Here is a 14,843-nt window from a genome sequence, read left to right as displayed (position 1 = left end):
ATGAATCAATCAATTATCCATCTACACCCACTTCCTTGGAGAGCTCATTTGCTCCCATGGCTTCAACTATCATCTCTACATGGATGGTTCCAAATCTACATTTCCAGCCCTGATATCTCTCCTCTGCAGTCTCACTTTTCCTGCATCAGGACATTTTTACTTGGATGTCCCACCGATACTTCAAACCTAACAGGTCCAAAACAGAACTTCTCATCTTCCCACCCAGACCCTGTCCTCCCTCTTTCTTTCCCATCACTATAGGTAACACCACTATCTTCCCTGTTTCACAAACCCATAATCTGGTCATCATCCTTGTCTCATCTCTCTCATTCAACCTCCATATTCAGTCTGTCATATCATATCACTTCTACCTTCACATCACTAAAATCTGTCCTTTCCACTCCTTACAAACTGCTACTATGCTGATCCAAGCACTTACCCTATGCTGCATTGGCTACTGCATCAGACTCACTACCCAATTCCCTGCCTCCTGTCTTTCCCCACTCCAGTCATAATTTATTCTGCTCTCTGGATCATTCCTCTGAAAAACCGTATCTCCCCATAGCCTCCACATATCTCCCCACTCCTTTAAAACCTTTGATGATTGCCCATCCACCTCTGCATCAAACAGAAACTTCTTACCACTGGCGTTAAAGTACTCAATCAGCTCACCCCTCCTTGTCTTACTTCTCTGATTTCCTACTACAACCTAACCCACACACTTCGCTCCTCCAAAGCCAACTTACTCACTGTACCTCAATCCCATCTATCTCACCTCAAACATCTTCCATCTGCCTTCATATAAGACAGACCACCACTCTTGCCACCTTCAAAACCCCATTAAAATCACTACTCCTCCAAGAGGCCTTCCCTAATTAAGCCCTCATTTCCCCTACTCCCTCCCCTTCTGCATCACCCTTGCATGTGGATCTGTACCCTGTAAGCATTCAGTATTCACCCCACCCTTAGATCCACAGCACTCATGAACATATTTGTAATTTATTTTAATGTCTATCTTCCCCCTCTAAGTTGTAAGATCCTGGTAGACCGGGAACGTGTCTACCAACCCTATTGTAGTGTGCTCTCCCAAGAGATTAGTACAGTGTTTTGCACACTGTAAGTACTTAATGAATAGTGTTGATTGACTGATATTGAAATACCCAACAAGTGCAGGGCACTGTATTAAGAGCCTAGTAGATATCATCCCTGCCCTCAAGGATCTTACACTAAAGGAATTTACAGTCAGGAGAATGCCCCTCACCACTCCACAGACAGAAGACCCACCAAGACACTTTAAATCCTTCAGAATGTTGGGACAAAATATTTTACAACACTGCAATCAAATGTCAAACCCAGCAGGGATCCCAAGATGCACAGAGGGTCATGGAGCCCCATTGGGACCTCCTGGCAACACTTGATTCCTGTTGCTCATTTAGGGATAAATAGCTTAAGTTTGAACCTCTACATTGTAGGCAGGGACTGTATCTAAATAATCATACGACCATTTCCCAAACACTTAGCCTGGCACTCTGCCAGATAACTGAGGAGGAAATGGTGTCATGAGCAACAGCTGATGATTACAAAAGTGAAGTGCTTTTTCCCTGTCCAAAATTATTGGTCCTGGAGGCTTGCTTGAATAGTCTTTTGCCGAGGATGATGCATCTGGAAGGCCCTCCATCTCTGTTGTGATCCTTTGCTTGACTAGTCCCTTGCCAAGGATGGTGCATCTAGAATCCCTCCAACTCTGCTAAAGAGCCTTGATCTCCTTTCTCCAGCCCCTCTACATCCGTAAGCTCACCCAAAAATGGGATAAGCAGCATGACAGAGTGGATAGAGCACAGGCCTGAGAATCGTAGGTCAGCCACATGTCTGCTGTGTGACCTTGAGCAAGTCACTTAACTTCTCTGGGCCTCAGTTTCCTCATTTGTAAAATGGGGATTAAGAGTGTGAGCCCCATGGGGGACAGGGACTATGTCCAATCTGATTAACTGCTATCTACCCCAGCTCTTTGAACAGTGCTTGGCATGTAGTAAGCACTTAACAAGTACCACTATTACTATTATTATTATTATTGTCAACTAAAGGATCTGTAGGTCAGATATTTGCAACAGCCCTCCCTATGGCATACTGACTTGTGGACAGGCAAACAGGGCCAGACCAGCCTAGGGAGAGACTTCTACTTCCCTTTCAGAAGTTTTGTTTGGTCAAATGGAACCTTGGTGGGGGGAAAAACTCCAAAAAGGCCATCCTTTGACTCTTTCTCGTGAAGAGTCAAGCTACTCTAGAATCCTGGAAAGAATTACCTTCATTGGCAAGTGGAACTTGGAAAAAAGAGTGACTTTCTGTTTCTGGTTCTGTTCAAGTACTTCTCCAGCAGTAATTTACTAAATGATTCTCTAGTGACCTCGAAGGTTGAATTCTCTGCCCAAAATGTAGAACACGCTGTGAGTGAGTACAACCAGTTGAGTACCAAGTCAGTTACAGAGATTGTTTTTCTCTAATTGCATTTTGTCTACCTAAATTTCCCATTTTCCTTAAACTCTACTTGCAGTCTTTGTCAATTATAGTCGCTTTGTACTATTAAACCAAACAGCTGCTGCATTTCTTCCCTGTCCATCCTGGCTAAAACTCACTTCCCCCGGGGTCAACATTAATTACTCATGTGACATTCTTGGTGAATTTTCATTTCTACAGAGCCTCATTTTTACTGTATTTGCTTCTCCAGCTGTGGGTGGAATCATTGAATTAGTAATAGTTTCAACAAATTACTTATTTTATGAGGAGAATCTCTTAGGACATTAGGATCTGGTCAGCATGGCCCCTGTATCGTGGATGGGGAGGCAGAGACAAAGAATGGTTTAGGGGAAGCAACCTGAGTCAGCAGGCTAGTCTCCTTACCACCGAGCCACTCACCCCATTCCCCACCCTCACAAAAATGGGGTAGAGTAAAGAGTTGATATCACTCTGAAATTGGTAGGTTTGAAAGCAAAGCTCCTTGTGGGCAGGGAACATGTCTACCAACTCAGTTATATTGTACTCTCCCAAATGCTTAGTGCAGTGCTCTGCACACAGTAAGTACTCAGTAAATATTAATTGATTGTTGAACTGAAATCCACAAAAGAGGAGACCACTGAACCCTTAAGGGTTAGAAGTATCCAGAATTTTCCCCTGTATGCCAGCTAGATCTGAAGGTTTGGAGGAATTCTGCCAGCGGAGTTGTAGAGTTTGGGGTCTGTGAAGGGTCCTGGGGGTGCTAAACCCAGTCCTACCTTCCCACCCAGGCCACAGGAAGGGGCTCCCTGATCCCCAGAAGGCAGTTTGGTTTTGGGGAAGCCCCCAACCATATCAGGAGCTGGTCCTCCTGGAGAGTTCAGTGGAAGTTTCCATCAACCAATCAGATGGCTTGGAAATCTGGGAGTTTGCCCCCTTGTTGTTGCATCAGCCAGTGAACAGCCAGTCCGACGACCATGAAGCAGCTTTTCATGACCTTGGGTGAGGGAGGAGACTAATTCACATTATTGCACTTAGTGGGACTTGTGTTTCCTCCCACAGCATAATGGCAACCCAGATAAAACAGATCAACCCCCAAATTCAAGATGAAACATTGCTTAGCTGCATTAGGAATAAATTTCCCCAATTGCCCTTATAAATTAGGTAGGCCCTCCCCCTCTCCACCCTTCACTTCCTCCCTCCCTTTCCCTCCCTCTCTCTTTATGGCTAGCAGCCAGAGTACTTAAGCCTAAACAACCCATTTAAAGATTAATGTAAAATTCCTTCTTGGCCTTGCTAGTGGGCTGCACCTCTGCATGCATCCACTGCCCCAAAAGGAATAGGCTGGACAGGGTCAAGAGAATGTGAAAGGTAGGGAAACAGACACTATCAATCCATCAGGAACTGGTATGTATTAAATGCTTACTGGATGCAGTAAGTGCTTGGGAGAGTACAATACAACAAAGGTGGTAAATATGACCCCTGCCCACCTATATAGTCTAGTGGGGAAGACAGGCTATAATATAAACAAATTACTGATGTGTTTATAAGTGCCACGGGACTGAGGTGATTATGTAGTGTATAAAGGGTCCAGATCCAAGTGCATAGGTGATGCTGAAGGAAGAGGGAGTAGGGAAAAATGAGGGCTTTATCAGGGAAGGCCTCTTGGAGGAGATGTGGTTTTAATCAGGCTTTGAAGGTAGGGAGAGTGATGGTCTATTTTATATGGAGGAGGAGGGAGTTCCAGGCCAGAAGAAGGACATAGCAAGGGGTCGATGATGAGATACATAGGAATAAGTTACAGTTAGTAGGTTGACATTGGAGGAGCGAAGCATATGGGTTAGGTTACAGCAGGAAATCATTGAGGTAATGTGGGTGGGAGGGAGCTCATTGAATGCTTTGAAGTTGATGATAAAGAGTTTGATGTGAAGGTGGATGGGTAAACACTAGAGGTTTTTAAGGAGTGGGGAGATGTGAACTGAATGTTTTTTAGAAAAATGATCCAGGCAGCGAAGTGAAGTATGGACTGGAGCGGGGGGAGAGACAGGAGGCAGGGAGGCTGATGCAGTAGTCAAGGAGGGATATGATAAGTGATTGGATCAGCAGAGTAGCAGTTTGGATGGAGAGGAAACAGCAGATTTTAGCAATGTTGTAAAGGTAGAATGGGCAGAATTTGGTGACAGATTGAGTCTGTGGGTTGAAAGAAAATGATGTGTTGAAAAAATGCCCAGATTGCCAGATTGTGAGATGGAGAGGATAGTGGTATTGTCTACAGTGATGAAAAAGGTGGGGGAGGACATTTTCAGTGTAAAGATGAGGAATTCTGTTTTGGATATGTTTAGTTATGGGACATCCAGACAGAGATGTCCTACAGGCAGGAGGATATGAAAGACTGCAGAGAAGGAGCAAGGTGAAAACTGGAGAGGTAGATTTAGGAATCTGAGGGAGCGAATGAATTCTCCAAGGGAGTGGGTGTAGATGGAGAATAGAAGGAGAACCACAACTAAGTCTTGAGGGGGTCCTGCAGTTAGGGCGGGGAGGCAGAGGAGGACCCTATGAAAGAGACAAGAGACTGAGAAGGAGCGGTCAGAGAGATAGAAGGAGAACAAGGAAAGGGCAGTCAGAGAAACCATGGTTAGATAATATTTCCAGGAGAAGGGGTTGGTTTACAGTGTCCAAGGCAGCTGAGAGGTTGAGGAGGAATAGGATGGACTAGAGGCCATCAGCTTTAGCAAGAAGATCATCAGTGACTTTAGTGAGGACAGTTTCCACCAAATGAAGGTGGTGCAAACCAGATTGAGAGGCTCAAGGAGAGAATTGGAGGAGAGGAAGAGGAGGTAGCACATGTAGACAGCTCACTCAAGGAGTTTGGAGAAGAATGGTAAAAGGAAGATGAGGCAATAACTGGAGGGAGCTATGGGGGTAAGGGAGGGGTTTTTTTAAGATAAGGAACATATGAGTATGTTTAAAACCAATGGTAAAGAAGCTATTTGGAAAATGAATGATTGAAGATGGCAGTCAGGGAGGGAAGAAATGAGGGGGAAAGTGTTTTGATTAGTTATGAAGGGTTGGGTTAAGACATAGAGGTGGAAAGATTAGATTTCTGAGAGAAGGTTGGAGATCTCTTCCTGAGATCCTGATGGGAAAGAAGGAAGAGTCAAAGACAGGGCAAGAAGAGGGAGGGATCAGAGACTTTAGAAAGATAATGCCTAATGATTTCAATTTTATCAAAAAATGATGTGGTCAGGTCACTAAGGGAAAGAGAATTTGGGGGGTGGGGGGTGACAGGGAGTTTGAAGAAGGAGTTAAATGTCTTAAACAGCTGGCATGGAAAATGGGTATGAAAGTCAATAGGGATGGAGATTTGTTGCCAGATAGAGGAAAGGGCAGAGTTAGAGCACATGAGGATGAATGGATGGATCAGAGAAGCCTGGTGTCTGGATTTCCACCAGCAACACTCAATTAATCAATCAGTCAATCATATTTTTTGATCATTTTCTGTGTTCAGAGCACTGCACTAAGCTCTTGGGAGAGTAGAACATAATAGAGTTGGTAGACATGTTCCCTATGTAGACAGACATAAATGAATAAATTATGGATATGTACATATGTGTTGGGGGAGCTGAGGGAGTGGCTCAGTGGAAAGAGCCTGAGCTTGGGAGTCAGAGGTCATGGGTTCCAATACCAACTCTGCCACTTGTCAGCTGTGTGACTGTGGGCAAGTCACTTAACTTCTCTGTGCCTCAGTTACCTCATCTGTAAAATGGGGATTAACTGTGAGCCTCACGTGGGGCAACCTGATTACCCTGTATCTGCCCCAGCGCTTAGAATAGTGCTCTGCACATAGTAAGTGCTAAACACATATCAACATATTTATTAAAAGGAGTAAATCAGGTTCACACAGAAGGGTGTGGGGAAAGAGGAAATGAGGGCTTAGAGAAGGCTGCTTGGAGATGTGCCTTCAAAAAGTCTTTGAAGGTGGAGAGAGTATTTTTCTGTCGGATATGAAAAGGGAGGGCATTCCAGACCAGAGACAGGATGTGGGTGAGCAGCAGGTGGTGAGATAGACAAGATCGAAGTACATTGAGTAGGCTGGCATTAGAGGAGCGAAGTGTGTGGGCTGGGTTGTAGTAGGAGAGTAGTGAGGTGAGGTAGGAGAGGGGCCAAGGAATTGAGTGCTTTAGAGCTGATGGTAAGGACTTTCAGTTTGCTGCAGAGCAGACTGGGCAACCACTGGAGCTTCTTGAGGAATGGGGAAACATGGAATGAGTTTTCCCGTAGAAAAATATCCAGGATCAGAGTGAAGTATGGATTGGAGTGAGGAGAGAGAAAGGTGGCCAGGAGTTCAGCAAGGAGGCTGATGCAGTAAGTTGAGGCGGGATAGGATAAGTGCTTGGATTATTATTATTAATAATAATAATAATGTTGGTATTTGTTAAGCCCTTACTATGTGCAGAGCACTAAGTGCTGGGGTAGATACAGGGTAATCATGTTATCCCATATGAGGCTCACAGTCTTAATCCTCATTTTACAGATGAGGGAACTGAGCCACAGAGAAGTTAAGCGACTTGCCCACAGTCACACAGATTAACACAGTAGCAGTTTGGAGAGGTAAGGGTGGATTTTAGCAATGTCGAGGAGGTTGAACTGACAGGATTTGGTGCCAGATGGAATATGTGGGTTGAATGAGAGAGAGGAGTGGAGGTTAATGACAAGGTCATTAAGTTTATAACCACGTTTATTATCTAAATGGAACTCAGACGGTTTGTAGCCTACACATTATCCTGCCTTTGTAGGGCCAGTGTCTAGCAGGTGGGTCTGCAAGAGTGTATGTCAGTACTTGTGTATATGGAGAGGGAGAGAGGAAGAAAGAAAAAGAAAGAGAGAGAGTGAGCTCTCAATAGGATGGATCAATAGGAGCACCTACCAGATGAATTGGCATTCAGTCACAAGGACTTCAGGACTCAGAACAACTTGTGCCCGAAGGAATTGATTATAGTGAGAGTGATATCACTTTATGGTATTGATAGTAGCATAGTGAGATTATCCACTTCTTCTGGCCATCCCAGTTACTAGTCACAGTCAACTACTGTCCCCCAGGCCCATCTGCCAGTGTGATCCTTTTGTCACATTCCTTCCCTCTTTCTCCATCCCTACATTAATCCTTGAGGACTTCATTATCCATGTGGATGTTATCAACGACCCATCCGCTACCCACTTCCTCTCACTCCTCAAGTTTACTAACCTCCTGCTCCACCTCACCTCACCCACTCACCAAGGTGATCTCATCACCTTGAGGTACTGTACAGTCCCTAACCTCCAAACTCTGAAATTCCACTCTCCAATCACACCTCCTAACCAGCCTCACACACTCCCACTCCCTGAGAAACTGTCCTGTTCCCCAAGGGAGACATCTGATCTTTTGACCGCCTCAAATTTTCTAATATCATTGTGCTCATTTAGTTTCCATACATAATCTACTGTCTCTTAACATGCAAATCAATGCTTGAGATGCATCCCTCTTCACTGAACTCAACTCCCTCACTCCCTTTTCTTTCCACATACCACTAACCTGCATCCCTTGATAACCTCTATAGTATGCTTCTTCCACTCCTGTGCTCAAGCTGTAAGGTCTCTCAAGGCTCAGCTTTGGGTCCTTTTCTATTTTCCATCTACAGCCAATGGAGAACTCATTTGCTCCCGTGGCTTCAACTTCCATCTTGATATGGATGATTCCCAAATCTACATCACCAGTCTTAATCTCTAGCCTTTTCTGCAGACTTGCATTTCCTCCTCACTTCAGAACATTTCTACTTAGATGTCTCACCAATGCCTCAAACCTAACATGTCCAAAACAGAATTTCTAATCTTCCCATCCAAACCCTGTCCTCCCCTTGACTTTTCCATCACTGCAAAGAGCACCACCATCTTCCTTGTCTCACAAGCCTCTAGCCTTGTCATTCCTATTTTCAAGTTAACCTTCAGGCATATACATATTTATGTGACATATATTGATGTTCTCATCTATTTCATCTTTTCATACTCCTGCTATAACTGGTTTAGCTTTATTCTCTCCTGTTCTTTCTATTGGTAAATAATTATGTCTCTCTGTCACTCCCATTAGATTGTAAATTTCTTGAGGGAAGGCTCCATGTCTTTTGCTTCTACTCTGCACTTCCAAGCAATCAGTACAGTTCTCTGCCCACACTAGGGGCCCCATAAATTCCATTGATTGGTTTTTTGATGGTACATCCCCAGAATCCGGACTTCCAAAAATTCTGCTTCTTCACCCTCTGAGCTCTTTAGGCCCTTGACACCCCCTGTTCCTCCCACTCCACGTAGGTACATATCATCCTTAACTCTGTTGCTCTCTCCCTACCCGTAATTTATTTTAGTATCTGTCTCCCTGAATAGATTGTAAGGGCCCTCAGAGTAGATGTCTTGTGAATATCTATTGTATTTTCCAATGCAGTGCTCTGCACAAAGTAAGAACTCAATAAATAACTATCAGTTGATTAGTTAGTAGTAACGTGACACAAATAGGGTGGTAGGAACCAGGCCCTTGACTCCTCATTGCAAGTGATTTACGCCGGCTGGTGTTGGTGGGATTCTTGGGGCTTGTTTTCCTGAAGCGGAGAGGGCCAGGAAGAAGCTGGAAGCTCTCCCCTCATCAGGAAGGGTTGTTAGCCAGGAAACTGAAAACCCTCGAGGATTCCATGAAAATCTTTCTGCCAGGGGATCATGATTGTGGGGACCCCCACCCCTCCGCCACCCTCAGCACCCTCCACCCCACTGGTGACCAGAAGGCGTTCTCATCCCTAGAGATGGAGGGTCACAGGAAGAGGAGAAGGAGAAGAGAGAAGAACTAGGCCCCCCCTCTTGCAAATGCAGAGGGGGCAATTCATCAGCCACCTGACTGTGGCAGTTTGCTGTCCTGTGGCTTTTTAAATATAGCCAGGGCATTTTAGTTTCTGGCTCTCCCCCACTGCCTCATTCCTACCACAGCCTGGGATTTCCTGGTGTCAAAATCAGACCTTCCTCTGGGGCTTCTGGGGCTTCAAAAAGGGAGGAAGCCCAGAGGCGCCTGGATTGGGATAACCCTCCGGCTAGCTGCTGGCCTGGACTACGGAAAGACTTTGAGGTGAACTTGGGTGAGCGGGAAGGCCCGGGGGAAGGATTCAGGGAGGAGGCCTCCGTCCACTCTGTCAGTGCTCTCGCACCTGATACCTTGAAATCCCCAGCGGGACATGATCTGTTCGTTGAACTCTGATAAGGCTTCGAAAGACTGTGTCAGGCGAGGATACGGATCTGAAGCCAAGGGGCAGATTGTGTTTCAGGATTCGCCTTACAATCAAGGGAGGGCTCCATAAATCTCTTCAGAATTCCATCTTTGGTGGGTAAACAACAAAACAGAACTCCTTAGCTTTGCACAAACATCCCCTTCGGGGTAGCTGCGGCTCTATTTGATCCCCTCCTGTTCCCTCTGATGGCAATGGTGCTGGTTCATTGGCATACAGGCCCCAAGGCCATAAAAGGCATTATTGGAGGGTCGCTCTGTCCCTCCCCAAACTGCTGATCGTGTGGATGGCTGTTGTACTATTTTTACATATTGTCAGCCTAGAAACATCACTTTCTGAGGTAACACGCACCTCAGATTGGTCTGGGATCCATATTGGGTCCCCAAATGAAAGCCTGAGTTAAATATCCATGGCTTCTCCTCCCCTTGAAGGACTGGGCAAATTTAAACATTAAGCCACTTTTGCCTTTGAACCACAGATCTGTTTAAGGTCTGGTGCTTGGACACCAAATCAAAACAGATGAAAGGGAATCTTCAAGTATTTCTTTGGAGGAGGATGAGAGAGATTGTCCCAACGATAAAGATGATTTAGTCATGTTGTGTTTACCAAGCCGATTACATCTCCTTGCCTAAAAATACATACGGAGCCCAGTCGTCTCTGTCTCACGCTTTCTCCTGTGTAACCCAGCTAGGGCGTTCCCTAAGAAAATGAGCAGGTCTACAGGATTCCCAACAGCTCTCCACTCAGATGGATTCCTTGAAGTTCTGCATAAACAACTCTAGAGAAAATGCCCCAAAATTGGATCGCTGAAGGATGAGCATTTGGGTGCCTGGGTAGAATAGTGAAATCTGAATTGGTGATGTTGAGCCTTTCATTATTTCTAGGTCTGTCTTCCTCCTTTGATTGTTAGTTCCTGGAGGGTATTGGGTGGAATTCATTTTTCTCAGAATAGCTCCTGGCACACAAGTGTCAACAGTCTGCACTTGGATCTGTTACCTTCAGACATTTGATACTTATACCACCGTCATCCCCACAACACTTATGTACATATCTTGAAATTGCATATTATAAATGACTTATCTATATTAATGTCAATCTCCTCCTCTAGGCTGGAAGCTCATGGTGGGCAGGAACATGAACACATCTGCTAACTCTGTTGTACTCCCCCAAGTGCTTAGTAACAGTGCTCTGCCCTTAGTAAGCACTCAATAAATGCCACTGATTGATTGATGGAGGGAGAGTGCTTATGCAATAACTTGAATGGTGTTGCTGTTGAAGAGATGGTGCTAGAATGCTAATTGATACTGACAGCTACCTCACCCTGCTATTCGGAAGAAAAGGTCACCACTTACTGCCAAATAATGACTCTGGCTTTTTTATTAATATGAATATGAAAAAGTTCCTGAGGTCGAGAGCTTGGGATTGGGGAGAGGGGCAGGGGTAGGGGAAATTCACCCTGCCAATTGTTTATTTTGATAATCTCTCAAGGTGGAAGATAAGGGTCCTTTAGAAGTGATTACACTCAGAGATTGCCTGTAACTGGTGAGACTGTCTAACCCAGGTGGGGGAATTAAATACCCAGCCCCCTTTTCTGCTTTCCTCTGTGAAATGATGTCACTATAATAATAGTGTTAATATTATTTGTTAAGCATTTACTATGTACCCAGCATTGTTCTAAGCAATGGGGCAGATGCAAAATAATCAGATACTATGTGGGACTTGCAGTTGAAGTAGGAGGGAGAGTAGGTATTTTGCAGATGAGGAAACTGAAGCACAGAGTAGTTAAGTGACTTGTCTGAGGTCACACAGCAGACAAGTAGCAGAGCCAGGACTAGAACCTAGGTTCTCTGACTCCCTATATTAAGTCCATTACGGTGAGCCCAAATGCAATGGCCAGCATTGTCACCATCATCCCCAGGCTGGGTTGAGCACCTACCGGGGCAGAGCACTAACCCTAATGCTTTGGGGGATTTCAGAAGAAGAAAAAGATGAGATTCCATGCCTTCGGGGAGCTCATAATCTATTGGAAGTTGCCCCATACCTTCAGGTAACTCAGAGTCTAATAGAAGTTGCCCCACATATTCAAGGAGCTTGTAATCCAATGGAAGTTGCCCTGTGCCCTCTAGGAATTCACAGTCTAATGGAAGTTGTCGCATAGTTTCGGAGAGCTAACAGTCTGATCGCAGTTAGCCCACGATTTCAGAGACCTCATAGTCTAATGAAGTTGTCCCACGTCTAATAGAAGTTGTCCAGAAGTGAGCAGAGGCCTGTCAAATAAAAGAATCGATTGCTTGCCCCCAACATTGGCCTTGCCATCGGATGGTCTGGTGGGGGCTTCCCATAACACTGGGGTTTGGGCCACTTTAGCCAGCAGGCCACCCGGTAGGTGCCCTTTGCAATCTAAGGAGACCGAAGGGAGAATGTGCTTCGATTGCGAAAGGACAGAATGAGCAGGGGCAGGTGCCAGCCCCACCCCGTAACCTCTTGGGGAAACAGGTGGGCGAGGAGGCAGGTGCACAGGGCATTCAGAAGCCACAGCCAGCAGGATGTGCTCACCAGGCTCCAAAGAGGCAGAGCCCCCCGCCCCGCGCCTTTGGAGAGCTTAGGTTTACAAGTTCACACGGAGAAAGAAGAAAGTGCAAAGGAGGACACCGATTTACCACACTGAGAGCTGGGTGAGGGGTTCAGTGGGCCACTGCTGCCATCTAGTGGATTGTGGGGTCCGGTTTCTCTTCAACTCAGTCCCCGTCCCTCCTTTGGGTCCTGAAAAAGTGGGTACCGCCCAAGGCAAGTGGATCATGATTCTTACTTCGATCACCGTTTCCCGACCGGGAGGGTCCCAGAGGGAATCTTCTCTAGTTATTTCCTGCTCTTATGCTACTATTCCCAATTGTGCAGCCATAAATTGTTTATCTTTCCCTGCTGGCCACCGTGGAAATGGGACAGCAGCCTGTGGGGTTCAAGAAGGCTGTGGGGTCTTAACTGAGCGGGTTTCAACCCCCGTGTGGTTTTCCCAAGCAACTAAATTAAGAGAGATCAGTTGGAGGCTGATGCCAGGGTAGGCTTACCGGCTAACCTAACAGTTCTGAAGCCCTGGTCTAAATTGGTCTGAGCAAACCCAGGACGATCCTTGCTTAATTGGGATGCAGGCCAGCCCAGTTTTGAAGGATATAGTGAGTACAGGCAGTACTCAAGCTTGGGGACATTGTGTTTAGAGACTGTGTCTTGAATTCCTCTGCAGAGCAAGAAGGGCAGATTCAGGCACCGAGAGCTGCATGCTGTAGGGTCCGGTCATTATTTCACCCTGCTCCCATTCCTACCCTGCTTCCCTTTTACCCCATTTTCCTCTGTCCTCATCCTCAGAACACTCCCCAGTGTTCCCCTCTGCAAGTCATTCATTCAGTCGTATTTATTAAGCACTTACTGTGTGCAAAGCACTGTACTAAGCGCTTGGGAGAGTACAACAGTACATGCAGTCCCTGCCCATACGACCTCACAGTCTAGAAGGGGTGATAGACATTAATATGCAAACATAAATAAATAAATAAATAAATAAATAAATAAATAAATAAATAAATTACAGGTAAAAACTTTGCCGCTGGGAGGTGGTCACCACCCCAAAAAGAACATGCAGGACATAGGGGAGTTTTTGGTCTTCCAGAAAATGTTTTCACTCCCAAGATGTGTTTCCAAACTGAACAAGGAATTTCACATTCCTATCCTCCCATCCCAGAGTCCCAGATTCCTTTAGACTGTAGGCTTGCTGAGGGACGAGAAATATTTCTAACAACTCTGCCATTCTGTACTCTCCCAAGTGCTTAGTACAGCACTCTGCCCAAGGTAGGCACTCACTAAATGCCACTGATTAATTGATCCCACCTTCCCCGTTGAAAATCTCCCCTCATCACTGAGTTTGTCTACTGCACTGCTGCTCGTGTTTCACCAAGACAATTGCTGCACCTCAGGAGGCAGGAGGAGAAAAGGAGAACATCAACTTCCTTCAGGCAAGATAAGCACACAGCCCTGCCAGGTACCCAAATGTGCTTTGAAACCTATTGATCCAGCTGAGTTAAGGAAAGGTCTTCCACCTACGGTCTTCATGAAAGTTTGGGGTGGTTGATGGAAGAAGCCAATCCTGCCATAAGGACAAGGATTTGCCTACTATCATCTCGGTAGTTAAGACCCATTCTGTGGGAGCAGCTGAAAGCCTCAATAACCATCATTTAGACCTTTGGGACGGTCCTGATTGTTGCTTGAGTTGTGCGCTGGCTTGCCCATGTGAATCCAAATGGGACTTTGCTGCAGTTTTCATTGTTCTTCTTGTTAATTCTTGGTTTTGCTAAGTTCATCCCATTATTTCTTTCCCTCTGTTTCTGTCCTTCATGCTCCTGCTTTTAAATGGAGAGCCAGCTATGAGCTCCAAATCACATTTGAAGTACCATGTACCTTTCCCCAGTGCTCAGTACAGTGCTTTTTCCAAAGTCAGGGCTCAGTTAGTATTGAAAACTATCAAAACAATAGCATTGATAATCATTTGGGCCAGGTCCATAAGAAGGCAGAACTCTTTTGGTGCTGTGTCTGTTATTGTTATATTGCACTCTCCCAAGTGCTTAGTTCAGTGTTCTTCACACAGTCAATGCTCAAAAGATATGAATGAATGAATGAACAATGAGTACCATTGATTGATTGAACAGCAGGAGGTGGCCAGTGTAATCCGCCCTATCTGAAAAGCTAGAGCAGATGTTACCTGTGTCAGATTGTGCACATGTGACTGGCACATCCTAGCCACTGGACATGGGCTCCCTCCCCCAGCCCTCTCTGCTAAACTGGAGCAGACTTTGCTTGTGTCAGATTGCTTCAGGTGACTGGCAGATGTCAGAGGTGGCTCATTAGTGGGTCATAAATCAAGACTTCAAGTAGGTGAAGGTAGATCGGATAGGGATGCCCAGACACTCCTGCAATCCAATCAAACACTGCTTAGCCAAATAACACCCATGGCTGGTGTTTGTTTCCAGGGAATGTGCCTGCTATCCTGAAATGCTGTATTCCAGAGCC

The sequence above is a fragment of the Ornithorhynchus anatinus genome, chromosome 1 (assembly GCF_004115215.2).
Source record: "Ornithorhynchus anatinus isolate Pmale09 chromosome 1, mOrnAna1.pri.v4, whole genome shotgun sequence".
Lineage (NCBI taxonomy): Eukaryota > Metazoa > Chordata > Mammalia > Monotremata > Ornithorhynchidae > Ornithorhynchus > Ornithorhynchus anatinus.
Note: the sequence above shows the minus strand (reverse complement) of the source record.